At 39.6% G+C, this 22,500-nt stretch overlaps 1 protein-coding gene across 1 annotated transcript in view; it reads right to left on the bottom strand.

Annotated features, from left to right (window-relative positions):
• The window catches only part of plxna4 (plexin A4), a 157,882-nt gene that overhangs the window by 110,514 nt on the left and 24,868 nt on the right, over positions 1–22,500 (bottom strand). The window lies entirely within an intron of this gene.

A 22,500-nucleotide genomic window follows, 5' to 3' on the forward strand; every position in this document is an offset into this window, starting at 1 on the left:
TGTGGAGCAGGGCTGCATGCTGAGGAGAGAGAAAGCCGTTTTATAACAGCGGCTGTTTGGTAAAGCGCCTCAGTTAAAGCTTTTCATGTGCCAGAAAGAGATGATAAAAAACCTGAGAGAGAGGTAAAGAGGTAGAGAGAGAGAGAGAGAGAGAGAGAGAGAGAGAGAGAGACTTAGATGTGTGTATTGTAAAGTTAAGCAGCCTAGCATAAAGAACTCTGCAGGCGGAATAGAAGGAGTGCAGTAATCTACTCGCAATGAAAGCAAAGGGATGGAGGAGATTTAAGAGGCAACAATCGTTCCTCGTTCTCTCAGCTCTCGCTCTAAGCAGGTCTGAAAAGGTTTTTAATCAGAACGCTTCACTTTGTAGCGCCAATCACTCTGGTTTGTTCCCCTGTTCTGTGGCCCAGGTACAATGGGCTCGGAGTTCAGCCAAGAAAAAAAAAAAGAAACGGAACGAAAACAGCTGAACGGAAAGGTAAAGTTTACACTGTGAGAAAGAAAAGGAGTCAGGAACGTGTGAGGAAAAGATTCACCTATGTTCAACATGTCAGGGAACGTTTCAGTACACACGCGAGCATGTGAAAACCATGCGAAAGTGCACTTCACCATAGCAGTCTTGGAAACGTGAGAAATCGGGAAAACACTTCCCCCGAGTGGGAAACGTTAACACGTACATCTCAAACGAATCACGTATAAGTGAAGCTTATGAAATAGCTGCATTCAGTACGGAAGTACTAACAGAGTTACATGTTAAAATGAACGAGTCATGTGTGTGTGTGTGTGTGTGTTGTCACACATACTGTAAAAACTGATACTAATCAATGAAATATGTGTGGGGGGAAAATCACATGAAAAATAAACATATGAAAACATGAAATGTGAAAATTCATGATACAGTATGTGAAAAAAATCACATGCAAATCAGTGAATTATAAAAAAAAATCACCTGAAAATTAATAGATCGTGAAAAAAATCAGTGAATTTTAAAATCGCATGTGAAAATCACACAAAAATCACTGAATTGTAAAAAAAAAAAAAAAAAAAAAAAAAAAAAAAAAAAAAAACATAAAAAAACCCCTAAAAAAATTACTGAAAATTTATCTGAATAAATCTTCAGGGAAAATACGATTTCTATTTGTTTTTTTCAGCTGCTCCCTGCTTGGGGTCACCACAGCGGCCCACGTGGTCCACATATTAGATTTTGCACAGGTTTTCACAGGGTGTGTGTGTGTGTGTGTGTGTGTGTGTGTGTGTGTGTGTGTGTGTGTTTCACGTACAGTGTAAATGATCCGGCTCCAACAGTAGTGAGTTTTACCTCAGCATTACTGTATTTCACCAACAGGGGGCATGACGTGCCATGTGTGTCACATCTGAGCTGCACTAATGCAGTGGAATGAACTGTGTGTGTGTGTGTGTGTGTGTGTGTGTGTGTGTGTGTGTGTGTGTGTGTGTGATGTCTCCTTCAGGGGTGGGGTTAAGAGCACTTTTATTTAATAGCGCTGCTTTTACAGATAATAAACAAGCTGCGGGGCAATACCCTGAGAGTCGTGTAAAAACATGTTTATGATCCGTCTCACAGCAGGACACACCTGTGTGTGTGTGTGTGTGTGTGTGTGTGTGTGTGTGTGTGTGTGTGTGTGTGAGTTCAGACTAAAAAGAGCTGTATATATACAGTATGAGCACATTGTCGAAAGTTTTAAAACAGAATGATTAGCAAAGCAAAAACAAATTTGTTTCGTCTGTTGAAAAAAAAGAAGAAGGGAAAGCTTTTGTTTTGAAGACATTTACAATTTCCAGAAGAAATAAAACACTCAGGATGTGCTGTCATAGCAACTGATATTACAGCAAATTATTTTCTATGTAGACTAAAGAAATCTGCCAAAACGAACAATTCGCTAATTAACGAATGACTTAATTATAGAATCATGTGCTGTAATGTACAACGCGTTTTATCCGTTTATAGTTACGTTGTATGTTTATAGCAGCCGACTCGGCTAAAGTTAACAAAACAAAACAAAACAATTGTGTAGCTGTGGAAAGTTAACGTAAATTTACAAATTTTGAAATCTAGTACAAAAAGTTCAAGATTAATATTAGACTTTTTTATTATTTTAATGTGTTTGTATTTATCCCTAATGAACAAGTCGGAGGTGACTGAGGTGACTGTAGTGAGGAAAAACTCCCTTAGATGGAAGAGAAAGAAACCTTGAGAGGAACCAGACTCAAAAGTCAACCTCATCCTCATTTGGGTGACACTCGAGGGTGTGATTATAAACTGTTATAAACACCAAACAGTGTTATTATGAATAATGTCCTTTCTACAGTCAGATACAGACAGTTGGAGTCGTGTAACCAGGAGCTCCTGAGCAACTCATACAGTATATCAGGAGTTCATTATACTGTAGATTCAGCACTGACTCCTCCATGCAGAAGCCTTCAAATACTCAACCATGGAGATCCGGTGTACGTAGAATGTCACTGATGTATCGATGAGGTTGTCGTCTTAAAAATACCACATGGGGTCAACATCTTCTCTTCAAATGTTCTGAAATGTTCATGAAACAGAATCCAACTGGAGCTGGTACATCACTAGATGTCTGGGGATTCTCACAGGGTTTGCCTCTTCTCACTGAAGGTCTGAAATCTTTATGAAGCAGAACATAACTGGAGCTGGAGCAATGTCTGCATGCCTCGGGATGGGTGGAGAAAGAGAGAAAGATCTTTTTCTTCCAATCATTTGGATGATCCGACAAGAAGGATTTGATCCGAACGGGAAAGCAACAAGTCGACAGACTCGGATCTTTTTACACACACACACACACACACACACACACACACACACACACACACACACACACACACACACACACACACACACACTCTCTAAGAAGATGTTATTATCTGATAACACAGTCCATCTGGTCTGTATTAGAAGGACAGAGTGCAGGCTGGGAGAAAGAGGAAAACTGAGACACAGATGTATATTATCATCTCCACATTCTGCTCTAATTCATCTATAAGTGCTTCACTGACATCGGGTTCGATCGCAGACGATCTCCTGGTGCATACAGAACCCACTCAACGGCTCCACTTTGTATCAATTTGAAACAGGAGAACACGAGAACGAAGCTGGAACCGAAGCTCTGGTAATTCAGTAGCACCGAATTTTAAGAAATCTCCAAATTTGGTAAACGATGAATATTTCAGATGGAAGAAACAGGAACGAGGCTAATCCGGGGGGCTGTGTATCTCCCAGCGCTCTGATTATGATAATGCAACACAATTAATGAGGGATTTGACAGCAGGGGTTTCGTCTGGCTGCTCCATCCATCACACACACACACACACATTCACACACTCACACACCTGACAAACCTTACTGGCTGAGAAAATAATCAACAAACGGTGAAGGACACGACATGGATTGTGGAGTTATATTTGTATATATTTATATATATATAGGATCATTTTCATTCACAGGGGTACGGTGGCTTAGTGGTTAGCATGTTCGCCTCACACCTCCAGGGTTGGGGGTTCGATTCCCACCTCCGCCTTGTGTGTGTGGAGTTTGCATGTTCTCCCCGTGCCTCGGGGGTTTCCTCCGGGTACTCCGGTTTCCTCCCACGGTCCAAAGACATGCATGGTAGGTTGATTGGCATCTCTGGAAAATTGTCCGTAGTGTATGTGTGAATGAGAGTGTGTGTGTGCCCTGCGGTGGGTTGGCACTCCGTCCAGGGTGTATCCTGCCTCGACGCCTGAGATAGGCACAGGCTCCCCGTGACCCGAGAAGTTCGGATAAGCGGTGAAAAATGAATGAATGAATTTTTATTCATTTATAATTACATACCGTATAACAACGTGGACCGTCTGCAAAGCGAGTCATTTCCTGTTATTATCATGGGCTTGGAAACTCCTTCTGTTTAAATCTATTATTTTATATGTTTTTATCTGACTTTCTATGGAAGCTTTACTCATGTTTCTTAAGCTGTGGCTGAAGGCATGCAGTAATGATGTCAGAAGACACATCTAGGTTTGAATCTGCTGAAGATCTGCAACAATTTTGATCAATTCAAAGCAGAAGTTCTAATCAGATGGAATAAGTGTATTAATATAAAACTGTGATTTTTGTTTGTTTGTTTGTTTTTTCTTCCGTTCAAGCTGTTCAAGCAAAAGACCTTCCGACCAATCAGAATGAGTCTAAGTCTAAGATATAAGCATCACAGCAATGTTTGCTAACAAGTAGCAAAGTGGAAGAGTACAGGCTTGACAAGACATGCTAATGTTAATGCTAATAGCTGTTAGCCTGAGACAATATTGCGTGTTTAATGAAATCGGTGCATTAACACGTATATCTTCTAGAGCTATGAATTGACAGAAGAGTGTTCAAGGTCACATGATTCCTCTTCATAAGGTTTATTGTGATGTTGAAGGTTGGAAAAGCAAAGCAATGCTAGAAGATGCCAGTCTACTGTACATCTTTTTAATTGAAGACCCTGGCTAAGTATTTACTACAATGCGATAGTTTCTTCAGATTCTCAGGTAAAAACGCTCCACTGGCAGCTTGTGATGTTGTGACGAGATCAGAGCACAATAGTGCAGTAAGACGTGTTGTGAGAAATGGAAAAGAGACAGAACGTCCCTCTCCGCCAGCCACAAGGGACACCAGAGGCTGTTGAAATGCAGCAGCCTATTCAGGCACGGAGCCGCCATGGGAGATAAGACATGGAAAAGAGAGCGAGAGAGAGAGAGAGAGAGAGAGAGAGAGAGAGAGAGAGAGAGAGAGAGAGAGAGAGAGAGAGAGAGAGAGAGAGAAGATTGTGCATCACATTTATACAGTACATGTAGCCATAGAGACAAACTACAGCTATTCTGATCACCATGGCTAAGTGACATTTAATAGCAACATCCATCCTGAAATCCATCCATCCATCCATCCTGCCATTCATCCATCCATCCATCCATCCTGCCATTCATCTATTCATCCATCCATCCTGCCACCCATCTATCTATCCTGCCATCAATCTATATATCTATCTATCCTGCCATCCATCCATCCTGCCATCCATCTATCCATTTATCTATCCTGCCATCCATCTATATATCTATCCTGCCATCCATCCATCCTGCCATTCATCTATTCACCCATCCATCCTGCCATCCAGGAGACACCAGACCATGTACCCACTCATCACAGGACACAATCACACACACTCACACACAACTGAATGAAATTAGATTTATTTGTATAGCGATTTAACAATTCACATTGTCTCAAAGCAGCTTTCCACACACACACACACACACACACACACACACACACACACACACACACACACACACACACACACACACACACACACATACCTGTGATCAGCACTAAAGTGAAATAGCTATGCCTGTGATGTGTCCTAAATTTAGTCCATATTTATAGTCTGTCTTGCTTGGAACTAGAGGTCAAAATGTTGAATCACAAGTTTATAACTGTAAGGTGACATCGCTGACTGGAAAATATATTTTTATAACAATAAATGTAATCATCTCTCAGCGCTGGCTGTGGTGTGATTAAATCATGATGGACTGCTCTCCTTAAAAAGAAAAGAAAAGAAAAGAAAATTCCTCTCTGTGGTGACATCCATTCACAGAAAAGATCTTGTCATTCCTGACATTTCTAGATGCTAGAGGTAGAGACATACAGTATATAGAGTGAGACAGAGAGAGAGAGAGAAAGAGAGAGAGAGAGGAAGAGAGAGAGAGAGAAAGAGAGAGAGAGAGGAAGAGAGAGAGAGAGAGAAAGCGAGGTTTAAATTTAGATACGCTCTGAGCCGAACTCTGATGGCCCCGTGTGAGAGAGGAGGACGAGACGGCCATCATCATTACGCCGAAAAAGGAACAAGTGAGAAAGGGAGTTAAAATGGGACGGAAAGAGGACAAAGAGGAAAGAAAAGTGTCAAGATTTGTTCTGTGTGTGTGTGTGTGTGTGTGTGTGTGTGTGTGTGTGTGTGTGTGTGTGTGTGTGTGTGTGCAGGCAGAACAGAGGGTTGGTGGAGAGTTGTGGAAAGTCATTAACCAGTCCAGTGGCTCTGACCCGATTCTCCCTCGCCTGGTGGGGTTCACCCTCAGGGCCGCTGCTCTCCATGCTGCTTCTAATAGCAGCCGGGCGGAAAATTAGAGAGGGGGACCCCCAAGAATGACAAACAAACACACACACAGACACACACACACACACACACACACACACACACACACACACACACACACACACACACACACACACACACGCATACAAGGTAATCACCTGCAAACCCGCACAAACTCAAGCTTCTTTCATGCATCCACTATTTTAATGCAGGAATGTAATCCGAAATTGGCTACATTCCAAAATCGAGAATTATTCACACTGTGATTGGGAGATACACCGGCGTGAGATAAGGACTGTGTAGAGACAAACGCTGGTAATAGGAAACTACTGTCACTTATTAAACTATTTGTTCCTTTATATTTGGAAAGTGTTTTATCCTGGCAAGTGTCTCAGTGGATCCGGAGCCTGGCCTTTAAGACTGAAGACTCAGAACTCAAGATACAAAATCTAAGACTCAAGATTCAAGACTTAAGATTCAAGACTTAAACCTTACGATTCAAAATACAAGATTCAAAACTTAAGACTCACGATTCAAGACTTAAGACGTAATACTTAAGATTCAAGATTCAAGTTTCAAGATACAAGATTTAAAGCCTTCACTGAATTGTCTCACTTGTGTTATTAGTATTATGTGTTATGCTCCTTGTTACTTGACACATTTGGGGTTTTCATAATCCTGATATTTGATTCATTTGTGTGATTTCAGTCATTTGAATCATTTCAATGATTTGGCTAATTGTGTTGTATTGTGTTTGTCATCTGAGTTCAGAAAGATTCACACTGTGATTTGGAGTCACATAAGGATGAGATACTGTGCACTTCATGTAGAACTGTGTAGGAACAAATGTTGGAAACTTCAGTCACTTTAGTATTATACTTTGGTCATTTATATTTGGAAAGTACAATAAATCTTGCAGTAAAACAAACAAACAAACAAACAAACAAACAAACAAACAAACAAACAAACAAATAAATAGACTAATTAATTAATCAATCAATTAATAAATATTGTCATTAATCAATCAATTAACAAATATTGTCATTGCTGGAAAATCGTTATAAATATAAATATAAATCTTGCTTGGTAGAAAAGAATCGATTTCTCTATTATGACAGAAATTGTAAAAAAAATAAGAATAAATAAAAATCACATCCCATTGATTTTTCTCCAAAAACAGCACAATATCTGCGCTGGGAGTGTTTTAGTGCTTAGATCCAGAACAATTTTTTGCTCTGATCATTTAGATGATCCGACAATAAGCATTCAATCCGAAAGTGAATGCAACAAGTAGGAACACATTTTAAACACACACACACACACACACACACACACACACACACACACACACACACACACACACACACACACACATAGATGTTTAGCATCTTAGCATCACTGACTCATCTACCGGAGGAAACCTAAAAACCCAAGAGAAACCCACATGGACACAAAGAGAGCGTGCAAAACTTCTCATGGACATTGACTTGAGCTCATGGAAGTATACGTACAATAGAACAACATCACGTTCTCCAACTCATTGATGTAACCAGGACCTCTGGAGCTGGAGTAAGAATCTAATTGTACATCCTGAAAAATATCAATATAACCTTGAAGTCTGTGTATGTGGTATGCTGATAATGTCCTGGGTTGTGGTGAGAAACCTCGATCCCCAAATTCTTGACAAACCTGACACCATAAAGCTCCTCATCTATGATTTAGCCAAAAAAAAAACCTCAGAGCGCAATTTCAGAAACTGTCAACTCCACCTCAGACAAGTTGCCTCATCTCGCTTCACATCGATGTCGCTATCCCAGCCACCGCCCCCCCAACACCATGCCTGGGGACATGGTATATATTAAACGGTTTATCTGCTTCTTCCAACACCGCGTCCCCTGTAGATGTGATCAAAGCCTGAACATATTAAAGCCCCCATCTGTCAGCAGGACTGCCTGCCGGCTCATGTGTGTTGCCTGCAGGTGCATATATTACTGTGTTTTCAAATGACCTGGATCTGGATATGGCATGTAGATGAAGTGATTGCCACAGGATGTAATAGAGATTTCAGAAGAAAAAAAAAATAGCTTGCTGATTTGGATCCAAACCTAAAAAGTTAAATGAGGAGGAAAGAAAGATGTCAGCACAGTGGGATGCAATCAGCTAGCATTGCCAGCTATGACAGATCTTTGAGTTTTTTGAGTTATGTAAACCATTTGAGTTTTTGGACTTATTTGACTTCCTTGGTTTTGGTTTATTTCTACAAAGTGTTTAAGTAGCTTGAATGATTGGACATATTTGAGTTGCATTATTTGAGTTAGAATGATTTCAAATAAATAGAAATGAGTAGTTTAACTTGTTTGGATTATTTGAGTTATTAGCATTGATTTATGTTCTAGGCATTTGAGTTATTTGAGTCATTTGTTTTATGATTTGCTTTATGAGTCATTATTTACATTATTTGAGTTAGTTAAGAAATCACTTGACATAGTTGAGTCATTATTAGAGTCATTATGTTTTTGTAACGCTTGTGTTATTTGAGAAATCTGAATAATTTGCATGAGGTGTTAGTTACTTATAGGAATTACTTTACTAAAGTAAAATAAAAGCGAGAAATTTAAGTGATTCTTTAGAGTGATACGGGTTATTTAACATATAGACATCAGGTTATTTGGATGTTTTTATTTTATTTGTGTTGTTTGAGATATTTTAGTTTAGATATTTTAATTGAGTTATTTGAATTTATAGCATTGAGTAACTTTAGGATTTTTTGGAATATTGAGGACTGAGATATACAAAGTATTTGTGTTATTGTTATTGTGTTATAACTTGAGGTATTTGACTTGTTAGATTTTTTTATCATTGGGTAATTTGAGATATTCTAGTTATATGTATGAAATGGTTTATTTGAGTTAGTTACATTGAGTTATTTGAGATTTGTGCTTTAGTTACTTTTTTTAGTTTCGTTTTGGATTAAAAGGCTTACATATTCCAGTTCCTTGGAATCTTGGGGATTTTTTTACAAGCATTTGTTTTGGAAAATATTACCCCAGTGAAGAAAGGGAAGCATTTAAATGTAAGTAAACAACTGGACTAGCGCCGCCTAGTTCAGGTGACTATCGACTTGGCTTAAATTAGTATGACGGCTATAAATCATATTATGCTTTGTGTGTGGGCTTAATAAAATCCTGAGAGTCTAAGCTTTCAAACAGTATATAATTTAACCGTGTATTTAGAGGATTTAATGCTTAAAAGCTACAATGAAGTCGATGAAGCCTCTTCCCCCAGCGGTGGTGTGCTGTTGTCGGCACGGTGAAAAGTTGTTTGACTTGGAATGAATTCAAATCGTTTCTGCCGCTAACAGTAAATTAAAAGCATCATATGGTTTAGCAAAACACTTAAAAATGATATATAAATCTGTGTATAACAGAATAATCCATAACATATGTATTCAGGTTGTGCTTCAAACAACAACTATTTTCATATAAACCACAACTATTTTCATATAATTGTAGGTGATTAAGGAAATAAACATATTTAAAGCCTGTTATTCATTAACAAAGAACAATGGCTAATTGATATGCTGCAATGAAAAGGATAGGTTTATTTTAACCTATTTAAGTGTCTCAGAGATATTCCATTATATTAAAAGATAACTCTAAGTGCATAAAAGCTATTTTTTTATGTAATGAATTTAAATACATTTACTTTGGTAAAACATTTAATTGCTGGTAAAGTGATAAGGGTTGGTGAAGTAAGATTATTATTATTCTTCATCACAACACTCCATCACTGATTATTATCCTATAACGACACACCATCATTTGTTTTATTGCTTAATTAAAACTGAAGATTGAATTCACAAATGTACAACTGCTGAGCAGTGAGTTTTCTAACTGAACTATAAAGTTTATCCTGTCAGCTTTGCACAGTGACTCAGCTGTCTCTAAACCACACAAAGCGGCTTGGTAACCCGAGAGAGCGTGACTTTCTAAAGTTAGCATGTTCCCCACCTGCCCTGCACGGCTGATCCGCGAGTCCTTGCAACCCTGAGACATCGATTACAGGGCCGACAGGTCACACGGGTGCCAAAAAAAAAAAAATCAATGTTCGGAAAAGCTAAAATTAGAGGTCTGGAAACTCAAAGATCAGCACACGATCTGCTAACAGCGTCCCCTGTGCCAAAAATAAGGTGAATTACTATTTCAAAGGCGCATTGTCAGCAGACATATCACTTCCCCAGGTAGTATTATGAAAAGAATTGGCCTACTTTATGTGTCTGAGTGGCGTTTCTCCAGGTGAAATGTACTCGACACCGGCGATGGGATTAAATTAAACCTTCTCAGGCTCGAACATGCCTGAGTTTAAGAACTCACCGTGTGCGCTTGCCAAACCATATACCTCCTACAGTGAACAGTTCCCTCAGTAAGTCACACTACAATTGACCCTTACTGTTCAGAACGAGCCCACATGGGGTGGCAAACTAACACTCTGTGAAATCTCTGGGATCTGCTGGTGGGAAAAATAAAGTTAGGCTTCATTTGAAATTCAAATTTTTTTGTTATGTAAAAAAAAAACAAGGTGACAGGTTTATAAGCTGGTACAATAATTAGTCACACAAATGTGTTATACTGAAGAAGTGTCATGAACTATTAGGCGATAATAGAAAATAATAACATTATACAACAGGTACCCACAGGTAAACTAAGGAAAAGCTTAGCTATTAGCGGTGGTCCTTTCGTTTCCCTACGATTACTGATTCGTCCAGTGACCCTCGTTGTTGTTGTTTCATTGTTGTTGATATAAAATTTGCACATGTATTGAAATGTACTGAAATGTTAAACATAGTGTATAAGTATGATGTTTAGCTCAAATGGCAACAGCAGTTCTATTAAATTTTTCTAGATTTTGCCAACTGTGTAACAAGTTTGTCATGATGGTAGGATGACTATAAGCTTACTTTATGATGACTGTATGATGGCTGTATGAAATCTGTATGCTTACTGTATGATGACTGTACGATGTCTGTATGGTTACTGTATGATGACTGTATGATGGCTGTATGGTATCTGTAAGCTTACTTCATGATGACTGTATGATGGCTGTATGGTTACTGTCTGATGGTTTTATGGTTGCTATATGATGACCTTATGATTACTGTATGTTGACTGTATGATCACTGTATGATGTCTAATGATAATGATAATGTATAATTGCTGTATAATGACTGTATGATGAATGTATGATGTTTTTAATGACTGTATTATGACTATGATCACTCATAGCAATAATGACTGTATGATCACTTTATGGTGACTGTCAGATAGCTGTATGATAGCTGTATGATGATTGTATGATTGCTGTATGATGACTATGATCGCTGTATGATGACTGTATGATTGCTGTACGATGACTCATCGCTGTGTGATGACTGTACAATGTTTTTAATAAATGTATTATCACTACGATCACTGATTGCTATTATGACTGTGTGATCACTTTATGATGACTGTAAGATAGCTGATACAATATATGATATGATATCCGTATGATGATTGGATAATTGCTATTTGATGACCGTATAATTGCTGTACGATGACTCGTCGCTGTATGATGACTGTATGATTGCTGTACGATGATTCATCACAGTATGATGACTGTATGATTGCTGTACGAGGACTCCTCGCTGTATGATGACTGTATGATTGCTGTATGATGACTCCTCGCTGTATGATGACTGTATGATTGCTGTACGATGACTCCTCGCTGTATGATGACTGTATGATTGCTGTATGATGACTCGTCGCTGTATGATGACTGTATGCTTGCTGTATGATGACTCGTCGCTGTATGATGACTGTATGATGACTGTATGATGACTCGTCGCTGTATGATGACCGTATGATTGCTGTACGATGACTCCTCGCTGTATGATGACTGTATGATTGCTGTATGATGACCCATCGCTGTATGATGACTGTATGATTGCTGTATAATGACTCGTCGCTGTATGATGACTGTATGATTGCTATGCGATGATTCATCGATTAACGCATAAGTCAGACATGATTGTCTCTGGACTTCATGTTTATTACTGTCTGTTGTTAATGATGTCGTCCTGCTACAGTCACGGCTAAATCCTAAAACCATGAATGGTTTAAACATTACTTAGTGAAGGGGTTAAAGAGTCAGAAAATTAAAAAAAATATTTCCCCACAACTTAATCTCACTCTTCTTCCACTTTCTCTCTCTTTTCTCCCACAATTCTTAACACCACCCATCCTTTCTATACAGTGTCAGTCTAACGCATCAAGTTCATGCTCTATCAGTCTGCGACAGGTAACCCCTCCGTCTCTTTCTCTTTCTTTCTCTCTTTCTCTCTCTCTCTCTCTCTCTCTCTCTCTCTCTCTCTCTCTCTCTCTCTCTCTCTCTCTCTCTCTCTCTCTCTCTCTCTCTCTCTCTCTCTCTCTCTCTCTCTCTCTTTCCCTTCCTCCATCTCTGGGTGCTTGGTGACAGTGGTGTGACAGCAGTGGATAGGCTGAGTCGTGTAGCTCTTGCTGCACTGCCACAGATCTCAGTGACAGTTACGAGAGAGGCTGCGACAGTTGCGACAGAGGCTGCAGTTCCATCCTGATGCCCCCATCACTTTCAGAGCATGTTCCTTTCTTTTAAGTCCCCCCCTTGCATCCCCCCATCCATTCCCACCACCACTTTATCGCTATCTCCAGCCTCCCACCTGTCTTTCCTAAACACCTGCTCCACGTGCACCACGTGCTGTGAAAAGTGATTGAGCACTTAAACACGTCTAATCTAAACCACTTAACATTCACATTAACCAAATATAGCTGGTAATTACTCTAAAATATGCTGAGTCGGGTAATTTATTTAAAAACGTGTCGAATGTGTTTTGCATATTGAGCTGTTTTTATCGACACTTCGAAGTGAAAGTGCTGATTGAGAAAGCTTGCATGTGTAAATCAATGTGCTGGCAAAAGTGGAAAGCAGGTTGTAGCACACTGAGCACCGACTTTATATACACACGTTTATGAGTTATTATAGCGCGGCACTTATAAATGCTCAAATCTGATTGGTCAGACACTCCGCTGTGTAGAAGCGCAGCCGCAAATCATCGCTTCATTTGAGCGCGCTTGTCCATAAACGTTACCGTTTCTATAGTAACAACTTCACGCTAAGTCATTGTGTGAGAAGATGTTTATTCAAATATCTTTATATTCAAATATTTACTATTTTTTACTATTACACAATTAAGGTCTTTAAAGTCATTAACATTAAATGTAACTAGAAAAGGATAATAAAAAATTAATAAAAAAATAGTTGATAATTAACTGTGGTGTAAAATAGAAGAATATTCAAGATGTGCTGTTTATGCTGTTGTAGAAAAGCAATCCACTTTGAGGTGATTTACTACTCTTTAGATTTTCTGTATATAAACATATATTTATTTATATACTAGAGCAAAAGTTTGTACCCCTTGCGGTATTTTGCTGACCAAACAGCATTTCTATTTTACAAAAGAATACTTTTATGTGCGTCCCGTAACATGCCAATAAATTCAAACATATAGCAAAATAAAATAATCGTTATTACAGCTATTAATAACTTAACCTTTTGTGTAATGAAAAGTTTTGGCACCCCAAAATCATGTTTTTACAAGTGCAAAAAAAAAGTAAATGCAACAAACTGTTCGGATAATCTGCAAATGTTAAAACATTATATATTTAATAAAATAAAATAAAATTGAATGGCTATTTAATAAAAAAAATAAATAAATAATAGCAATAGTGGCATGTGTAAAAGTTTGGACGACTTTGTTATTTATATTCCTGTTTTCCTTGAAGGGTGTGAAAACTTGTGCACTCGTCCATATACATTAGTTTGAGTCATCAAGCTATTAGGTATGTTAACGATATTAAAGTTTCTATTAATAAATATTCCAGGAATAATTCATGAGAAAATAACAAGAGCCGCTTTAGTGACAAACAGCTATTGAGGGAACAAATGACCAAATGAAAAAAAAATCAATGTTATTATAGTTTTTTATTCACTCAGGAAATGTTTAATATGAGTGTTATTAGTGTATGTGTTAAATTAGCTCCATCTCTCTCTCTCTCTCTCTCTCTCTCTCTCTCTCTCTCTCTCTCTCTCTCCACGCTGTTAATCACACCAAAACATCTGCTCTAGTCTTTACATCCCAGTGAGCAGACTCGAGCTCTCCTCAGCACGCTTCCTTCCACAGCAACAGTGTTAGCAGCATTGAGCTGCCGCTGGAAATAAAGTATTGGCACCCTGCAAGCACTTTCTAATCATCAACACCATGATAGATAGATAGATAGATAGATAGATAGATAGATAGATAGATAGATAGATAGATAGATAGATAGATAGATTTTTATTTTACTTATTCTTATTCTCATTATCTCATCTTCCTTCCTTCCTTCCTTCCTTCCTTCCTTCCTAGAGAGAGGTTTAGTAGAGAGGCAGAGAGAGATTATTTTGCTTATGTGACTTTCTTTCTTTCTTTCTTTCTTTCTTTCTTTCTTTCTTTCTTTCTTTCTTTCTTTCTTTCTTTCTTTCTTTCTTTCTTTCTTTCTTTCGGTCTGTCTCTTGGTTTGTCTCTCTGTCTCTCTCTTTGTCTCCATGTCCATCTCTCTGTCTGCCTGTTTGTCTGTCTCTCTATTTGCCTATATGTCTCTCTCTGCATGTCTCTTTGTCTCTGTCTGTCTCTCTGTCTGTGTTTTTGTCTCTGACAGTCTGTCTGTCTGTCTGTCTATTTCTCTCAGGCTGTCTCTCTGTCTCTCTCTTTGTCTCTATGTCCATCTCTCTTTCTGCCTGTTTGTCTGTCTCCCTGTTTGCCTTTATGTCTCTCTCTGCAGGTCTCTTTGTCTCTGTCTGTCTGTCTCTGTTTTTGTCTCTGTCTGTCTGTCTGTCTGTCTGTCTGTCTGTCTGTCTGTCTCTGTTTTTGTCTCTGTCTGTCTGTCTATTTGCCTGTCTGTCTTTCTTTCAGTCTGTCTCCCTGTCTCTCCCTTTGTCTCTACTGTATGTCTGTCTCTCTGTCTGTCTCTCAGTCTGTCTGGTCCACACACACACACACACACACACACACACACACACACACACACACACACACACACACACACACACACACCATGTTACCTCATGATGTCTTTTTTTTAAGTGGAACGTAGTGTTAATATCCAAAGCGCTGTAATTACACAAGACATTATAAATCCTCCACACGGGAGCGGCCGCCTCTAATCTCTGCTTCCCACTCGTCTGTGTTTATTTATGTGTGTTGTTTAAAGAGCAGGATGTTTTACAGGAGTTAGAGACAATTACCTGTGAACACACACAACAGGCAATTACAATTACAGCTACAGTTAACTGCTTTATTGGACTACAGCGGTGCGTGCTGCCAACGTCTACACGGCATGCGCTCGACCTTCTGCTGGAAGACACAATCCTGCTTCATTCGAACATCCTCCACAGAGGCGAAAATAAATATATTAAAGTTTTGCTTGGAAATGAATTCGTCTTGAATTAGCATTGCTGACAATCCCCGTCCGGTCTGAGCCGCTCGGCGTCACGCACACTGTCATATTTATCTGACAGCAGTGTTTTCCCCGTCTTAATTATGATTTACAACCCATCTATCTCCATGTCATACTAATTCATTACACCACCGGAGCATGGATATATGCCTGTGAGAACAACACCCTGCAAAATATTTATTTTCTGCAGCATTTCAGTGGCACGCTTGGGAAAACAGTTCACAGCAGGGGGATCTTGGAGCACAGAGACCCCCAAAGGGAATGGCTGTGCTGAGAATGGGAGAAGGGATAATGTTGTCAAACTGTTAGAAATATGTTGGTGACATGTTCAGGGATTAGCCATGGACACGTCTTTAACGCTGCAGATATGCGGCTCCGTGTCACGATCCGTCCCAGCGGTGTGTGTTGCATCGTACGGCTCGGAGCGTTGCTGGAAAATGAGGAACTTACTGCCGGGTACAAGCTATGTGTACCACAAGACATAGAGTGATGCCTTTCTTTCTTTCTTTCTTTCTTTCTTTCTTTCTTTCTTTCTTTCTTTCTTTCTATCTATCTATCTATCTATCTATCTATCTATCTATCTATCTATCTATCTATCTATACATCTTTCCTCCCTCCCTCCCATACATACATCTTTCCTCCCATTATCTATCTATCTATCTATCTATCTATCTATCTATCTATCTATCTATCTATCTATCTATCTATCTATCTATCTATCTATCTTTCTTTCTTTCTTTCTTTCTTTTCTCTCTTTGTCTCTCTTTCTTCTTTTGGCAGGTCATGTGGAATTAAACCCACTGAATCAATTGGCCTCGTGTTGTGACTGATCCCATGTTTAATCTTTCATAAGATCAGGACTTCAGATTGGTTTACACACTCCAACGCAGGTCAATGGGAGGGCATTTTAGCTGAATAAAAGCCTTTGGTGTGTACTTCTGAAAGAGTTTGTGTGTGTGTGTGTGTGTGTGTGTGTGTGTGTGTGTGTGTGTGTGTGTGTGTGTGTGTGTGTGTGTGTGTGTTGTGAATCTACAATTTGAAGGTCAGAGCCAAATATCTAGAGACCGGGGAGAAAGTTAATGCATTGTTAATTTAGTGTCACACTATCTCCTCAAGTGGGGCTCACACACACACACACACACACACACACACACACACACACACACACACACACACACACACAGACTATCAACTATAGTCTGGGTTGAAGAGTGAGGTCAGTACTCTGCACCGCCCCCCCCCCGCCCCCCCACACACACACTTTCTCATTTTCTCTTGTTTTTGTACACAGATATGTTTCTACTCTCTGAATGACTGCAGGCTAAAAGCTTCACAGACGAACACACAGATACACACCGTGGGGACCTCTATAGATCCGGGGAGTTCTGTATACAGCCAATAAAACTTTTATTATTATTTATTTTGGATCAGTGAAGCGTTTATAAATGATCCTATCATTCAAAGTAGGTGTAAGGGTGCCATTACTTTTAGGAATCATGTCTGTATGTACACGACGCTGTGAGATGTTTGGAAATGACGTGTTGATAAATTTCTTCTACTAGTGCTTATTGCTCAGGCTTGTTTACTTCCTTTCTTTCTTTCTGTGAAAGGCAGAGAGATAAATAGAGAGACAGAAAAAGAGAAAGAGAGAGAAATAAAGTTAAAGAGAGACAGGTGGAAAGAAATACATTTGATAAGTCTTTCTTTTTTCTGTTTTATCTTTCTTGCTGGCGTTCTTCTTTCGGTGCTTTCGGGCTGGCGGCGGCGGGCGGAGCGACCGCCGCGGGGACCCACGGGAGCGCGAGCGAGCGAGCGAGCGAGCGAAGGAGCATGCGAGCGAGCGAGCTAGCGAGCGACTAGCGAGCCGCCGGCCCGCCCGGGCGGCGGTGCGGCGGCGGGCGGGCGGCGGTCGGGGGGCGGGCGGAGCCAGCGAGCCAGCAGCCAGCCAGCCAGGCCAGCGGCCAGCGAGCGAGGAGAGGAGCGAGCGAGCCGTACTTGATGCGAGCGAGCGAGAGAGCAGCTAAGCGAGCGAGGCTAGCGAGCGTAGCGAGCGAGGACCCGCCCGCCCGCGCGGGCGGGCGGGCTGGCTAGCGGCGGGCGGGCGGAGACCAGCACAGCCAGAAGCAGACCATGCCAGCCAATCCACCAGCCAGATCGAGCGAGCGAGCGAGCGATCGAGCGAGCTATCTATCTATCTATCTATCTACCCTCCCTCCCTCTCTTTCTTTCTTTCTTTCTTTCTTTCTTTCTTTCTTTCTTTCCTTCTTTCTTTCTTTCTTTCTTTCTTTCTTTCTTTCTTTCCTTCTTTCTTTCTTTCTTTCTTTCTTTCTTTCTTTCTTTCTTTCTTTCTTGTCTCCTTCTTTCTGTGAAATGCAGAGAGACAGAAACAGCCAAAGAGACAGAATGAAAAAAAAATATTTGCTAAGTCTTTCATTCATTCATTTATTCATTCTTTCTTTCTTTCTTTCTTTCTTTCTTTCTTTCTTTCTTTCTTTCTTTCTTTCTTTCTTTCTTTTTTCTTTCAGTAAGACAGTAAGAGACAGTAAGAGAAAGAGAGAGATAAACAGCTTAATAGACCATTCTTCTTTGTCCATTTGCATGGTTAAAGAGGACACAAACAAAGCTGCAGTTGATAGCGAGGATGAGGCCTTGTGCTGGGGTTGGACTTGGCGTTAAGTTGGGTCTTTGTGCGTCTCTCACGGGAGCGCTGATGTTATCTTCCTGTTCTGTGTGGTGTAAAGAGGGCATTGATGAGGCTTTGGGGCAAACACAGCACAAGATAACCATCAGCCGTTATTACACACAGGCTAACCCTGATGAGCTTCTGTTTACAGGAATTCATGACCTCTAACCCGAGCGGCTTCATGAATATGGATCTGAAAACGCCATGAAAAGCTCTCCGGCTGAACCTACAGAAACCACGAGATGTTTGTGTTCATGTCAGCTTAATTACATTAAACTGAAAAGCCCAGACAGAGAAAGATAAAGAGATCGAGCTGGTCGAGGTGGCATTTTCACCTCATTTAAAAAAAAAAGCCTCTCATTCGGTATTGGTTATAAAATCCATGTTTGTGTGCATGTGTTATGTCTAGGCACAAAAGGCAAACAAACAAACATGGACCTGATCATTAGACAAAACAAACCAAAGTACAGTTTTCTTGTTCAAACCCAGTCATTAGTTCATCCTGCATGAGGTTGTTCCTCTGACATGCAGATGAAATAAAATAGCACAGCATTTTATAATGCCTTATTAAATGATCACCCAGCTCGCCAGATATTTCACCTTCACTTATTACTCTAAAATGTTAAAGTATCTGTGCAAATGAAGACAGATAAATGTGTATAAAGGCTTACTCAAATCGGAGTCAGTTGACTTTGCTGATTGTTGCACTACTGTTATTAAATATATCAAATATCATTACAGTGTCATAACACTGACAAAAGGGTCTCAAATCTTTATATTATAAAGTTATATGTTTTTGACACTGTTACTACTCTTTTACCTCACTACACTCTTACTGCACTGTAATTGCACTCTTACTAAACTGTTACTACACCCTCACTACACTGTTACTACACTCTCACTACACTGTTACGACACCCTCACTACACTGTTACTACACTCTCACTACACTGTTACTACACTCTCACTACACTGTTACTACACCCTCACTACACTGTTACTACACTCTCACTACACTGTTACTACACTCTCACTACACTCTTACTGCACTGTTACTACACTGTTACTACACTCTCACTACACTGTTACTACACTGTTACTACACTCTCACTACACTGTTACTACACTGTTACTACACTGTTACTACACTCTCACTGCACTGTTACTACACTGTTACTACACTCTCACTACACTGTTACTACACTGTTACTACACTCTCACTACACTGTTAGTACACCCTCACTACACTGTTACTACACTCTCACTACACTCTTACTGCACTGTTACTACACTGTTACTACACTCTCACTACACTGTTACTACACTGTTACTACACTGTTACTACACTCTCACTACACTGTTACTACACTGTTACTACACTCTCACTGCACTGTTACTACACTGTTACTACACTCTCACTACACCGTTACTACACTGTTACTGCACTGTTACTACACTCTCACTACACTCTCACTGCACTGTTACTACACTGTTACTACACTCTCACTACACCGTTACTACACTGTTACTGCACTGTTACTACACTCACTACACTCTCACTACACTGTTACTACACTGTTACTACACTCTCACCACACTCTCACTACATAGTTACTACACTCTCACTACACTGTTACTACACTGTTAATACTCTCTCAGTACACTGTTACTACACTGTTACTACACTCAGACTACACTGACTACGCTCACTACACTGTCACTACACTGTTACTCTCACTACACTCTCACTGCACCCTCACTACACTCTCAATACACTGTTACTACACCCTCACTACACTGTTACTACACTCACACTACACTGTTACTACACCCCCACTACACTGTTACTACACTCCTACTACACTTGTACCACACTCAATACACCGTTACACTCTTTATAAAGGTTTAGTTTAATTTAGTGGAGTGAAGACTATCTCTATGTCAAGTGTTTAGTGTTTACAAATACTGCTAGCTTGGGGGAAAAAAGCATTCTAATATTAACAAATATGTAAACCAGCTTATATTAATCAGGTGTTTGACTACAGCAGCCTTTTTAGACAGACAAAAAAATAGAAAAGGTATAAAACAATACGGGAAAAAAAGCTAGCGTCCCTTCTAAACACCTACATAGGGAAAAACATGCAACTGTCAAAGACTGATTTTGTTTGATTTCTTCTCTCTTTTGCCCCTTCCTCTCTCCTCCTTTCTCCTCCTCTTCAGGCTGAACACATCGATCATAATTGAAAATGCTCGCTCCAGCCTGCGTTATTGTTTAGAGCGTGAAGGTGCAGATTCGCACCATTTCCATGACAGGCACATACATCTCTCTTTCTCTCTCTCTCTTTCTTTCTCTCTTTCTCTTTCTCTCTGTTATCATCCTTATCGATCCGATGCACCATGGGTTTCATCAAGTCATCGCATTCTTAAAAAAAAAACAACAACAACAAGGGGGATAAATATCAGGCTTGAGTTATGATTGTAATTTTCTTAGAGCCTGCTGGATTAGAGCAGAGAAAAAAGGAACGAGAGGGAAAAGGAAAAAAAAACAGGAAAAGGAAAACTGAATTGATTTAATTTGATTTTGAACATCGATTCTATCGGAATGAATTGCAATGCATTAAGACAGTGTTTTTTTGTATATCCAGCATGGCATATTTTATGTATTTATCAATGCAATGGATAAAATCAAAACGAAGTAGGTTACAGGAGGTTCATTTAATACTATGCTTATTTCTTATAGTATTTAAAATCTTGTTTAAATGAACCGTTGTTAAAATGAATCATTTAAAATGACCAGTGTTCATTCATTTTTTTAAACGAATCAGTCCACCGGTGATCAACTTGGGATGAATTTTCTATCGGAATAAACGATGTCGTGTCTGTGAGTCTGATCTAAAATGAGTCAGGACTCTGTCGTGTGAGACGTGTGCTTTTCCCTCTGTGGATAATCTTACACTGAATTTTAGTGGTTGAAGATAAACACCTTCAAATTTTAGCTGCTTATGAACAAACGCTTAGGTTTGATATCTCCATTTGCTTAGAAGAGATAAACATTTGTGTGGGAAAAAATAAAATGCCATGCTACTCGAAATAAAAACAGAAATTCCCGAGTGTCTACTTTCGTACGAGCTTCGTATTAACACCGCTGTGAAGTGAGACGTGACAAAGATGTTCCATGATCAGCATGATCACAACAAAAACAAAACATCTCTAGTCTCTTTATATTTAATATGTGCGTACGTGTGTGTGTTTGTGTGTGTGTGTGTGTATGATAAAATCCGTTTGTGTTTAAACCAAATAAATAAAGTGACCCTATGAACTTTGTCTACAGCAAAAATAAAGAAAGAAATTTAGATTTTTTTTTTTTAATTTTGAGCAATATGTTTTTTATAATATAATCTAAATAAATGTGGAGAGAACTTGTGTTTCGATTAATTTGTGTTGAAAATCCACACTTTTAGGGTGTTTTCAGTGATTAAAAAAAACGCTGCCACTATTTGTTTTTAACCGTAAACTTTCCGTATAGTCCTCGGTCCAGCACAAGCGAGACAGTAAGAGGAAGAAGAAGCGTCAAGAATCGTAAAGCTACAGTACAATTAACCGCAAGAAGACGTGTTCGAAAATTCCAAAAAAGCGACTGAATGTGTCTGCTGTTAAACCAGCATCATGGTTCCAGCTGCAGGAAACAGGACAACACGTGATTCCACTTCGGTCTGCATGACTACACTCTGTTCCAGCATAAAGCCCTGTTATATCGACGACCACCCATTTCCCCTAGGCTATCTGGGAGAACAAAATGGGCATGCCTTTGTCCTTTTAAAGCATTTTTCCCCCTCAAACTTCAGAAAGCTGGCTGTGAAGAGACAGAGAGAGAGAGAGAGAGAGAGAGAGAGAGATTTGATATATATCTGCCTCTCACTGACAGCCATCTCTGCAGCTGCCAATTAGCTCTTTTCTTTAAGTACCAGCAGGTCATTAGAGCCACACTCCTTCAGTACATCAGCATGGACGACATCCAGAAATCCCCTTGGCAGGAAACGATCAATGACTTCTGTTTAGATAATCACCTTTTGTGAAATAAATCACTGACCAAGGCGCCGTGAAGAATCAG

The sequence above is a fragment of the Tachysurus fulvidraco genome, chromosome 19 (genome assembly GCF_022655615.1).
Source record: "Tachysurus fulvidraco isolate hzauxx_2018 chromosome 19, HZAU_PFXX_2.0, whole genome shotgun sequence".
Lineage (NCBI taxonomy): Eukaryota > Metazoa > Chordata > Actinopteri > Siluriformes > Bagridae > Tachysurus > Tachysurus fulvidraco.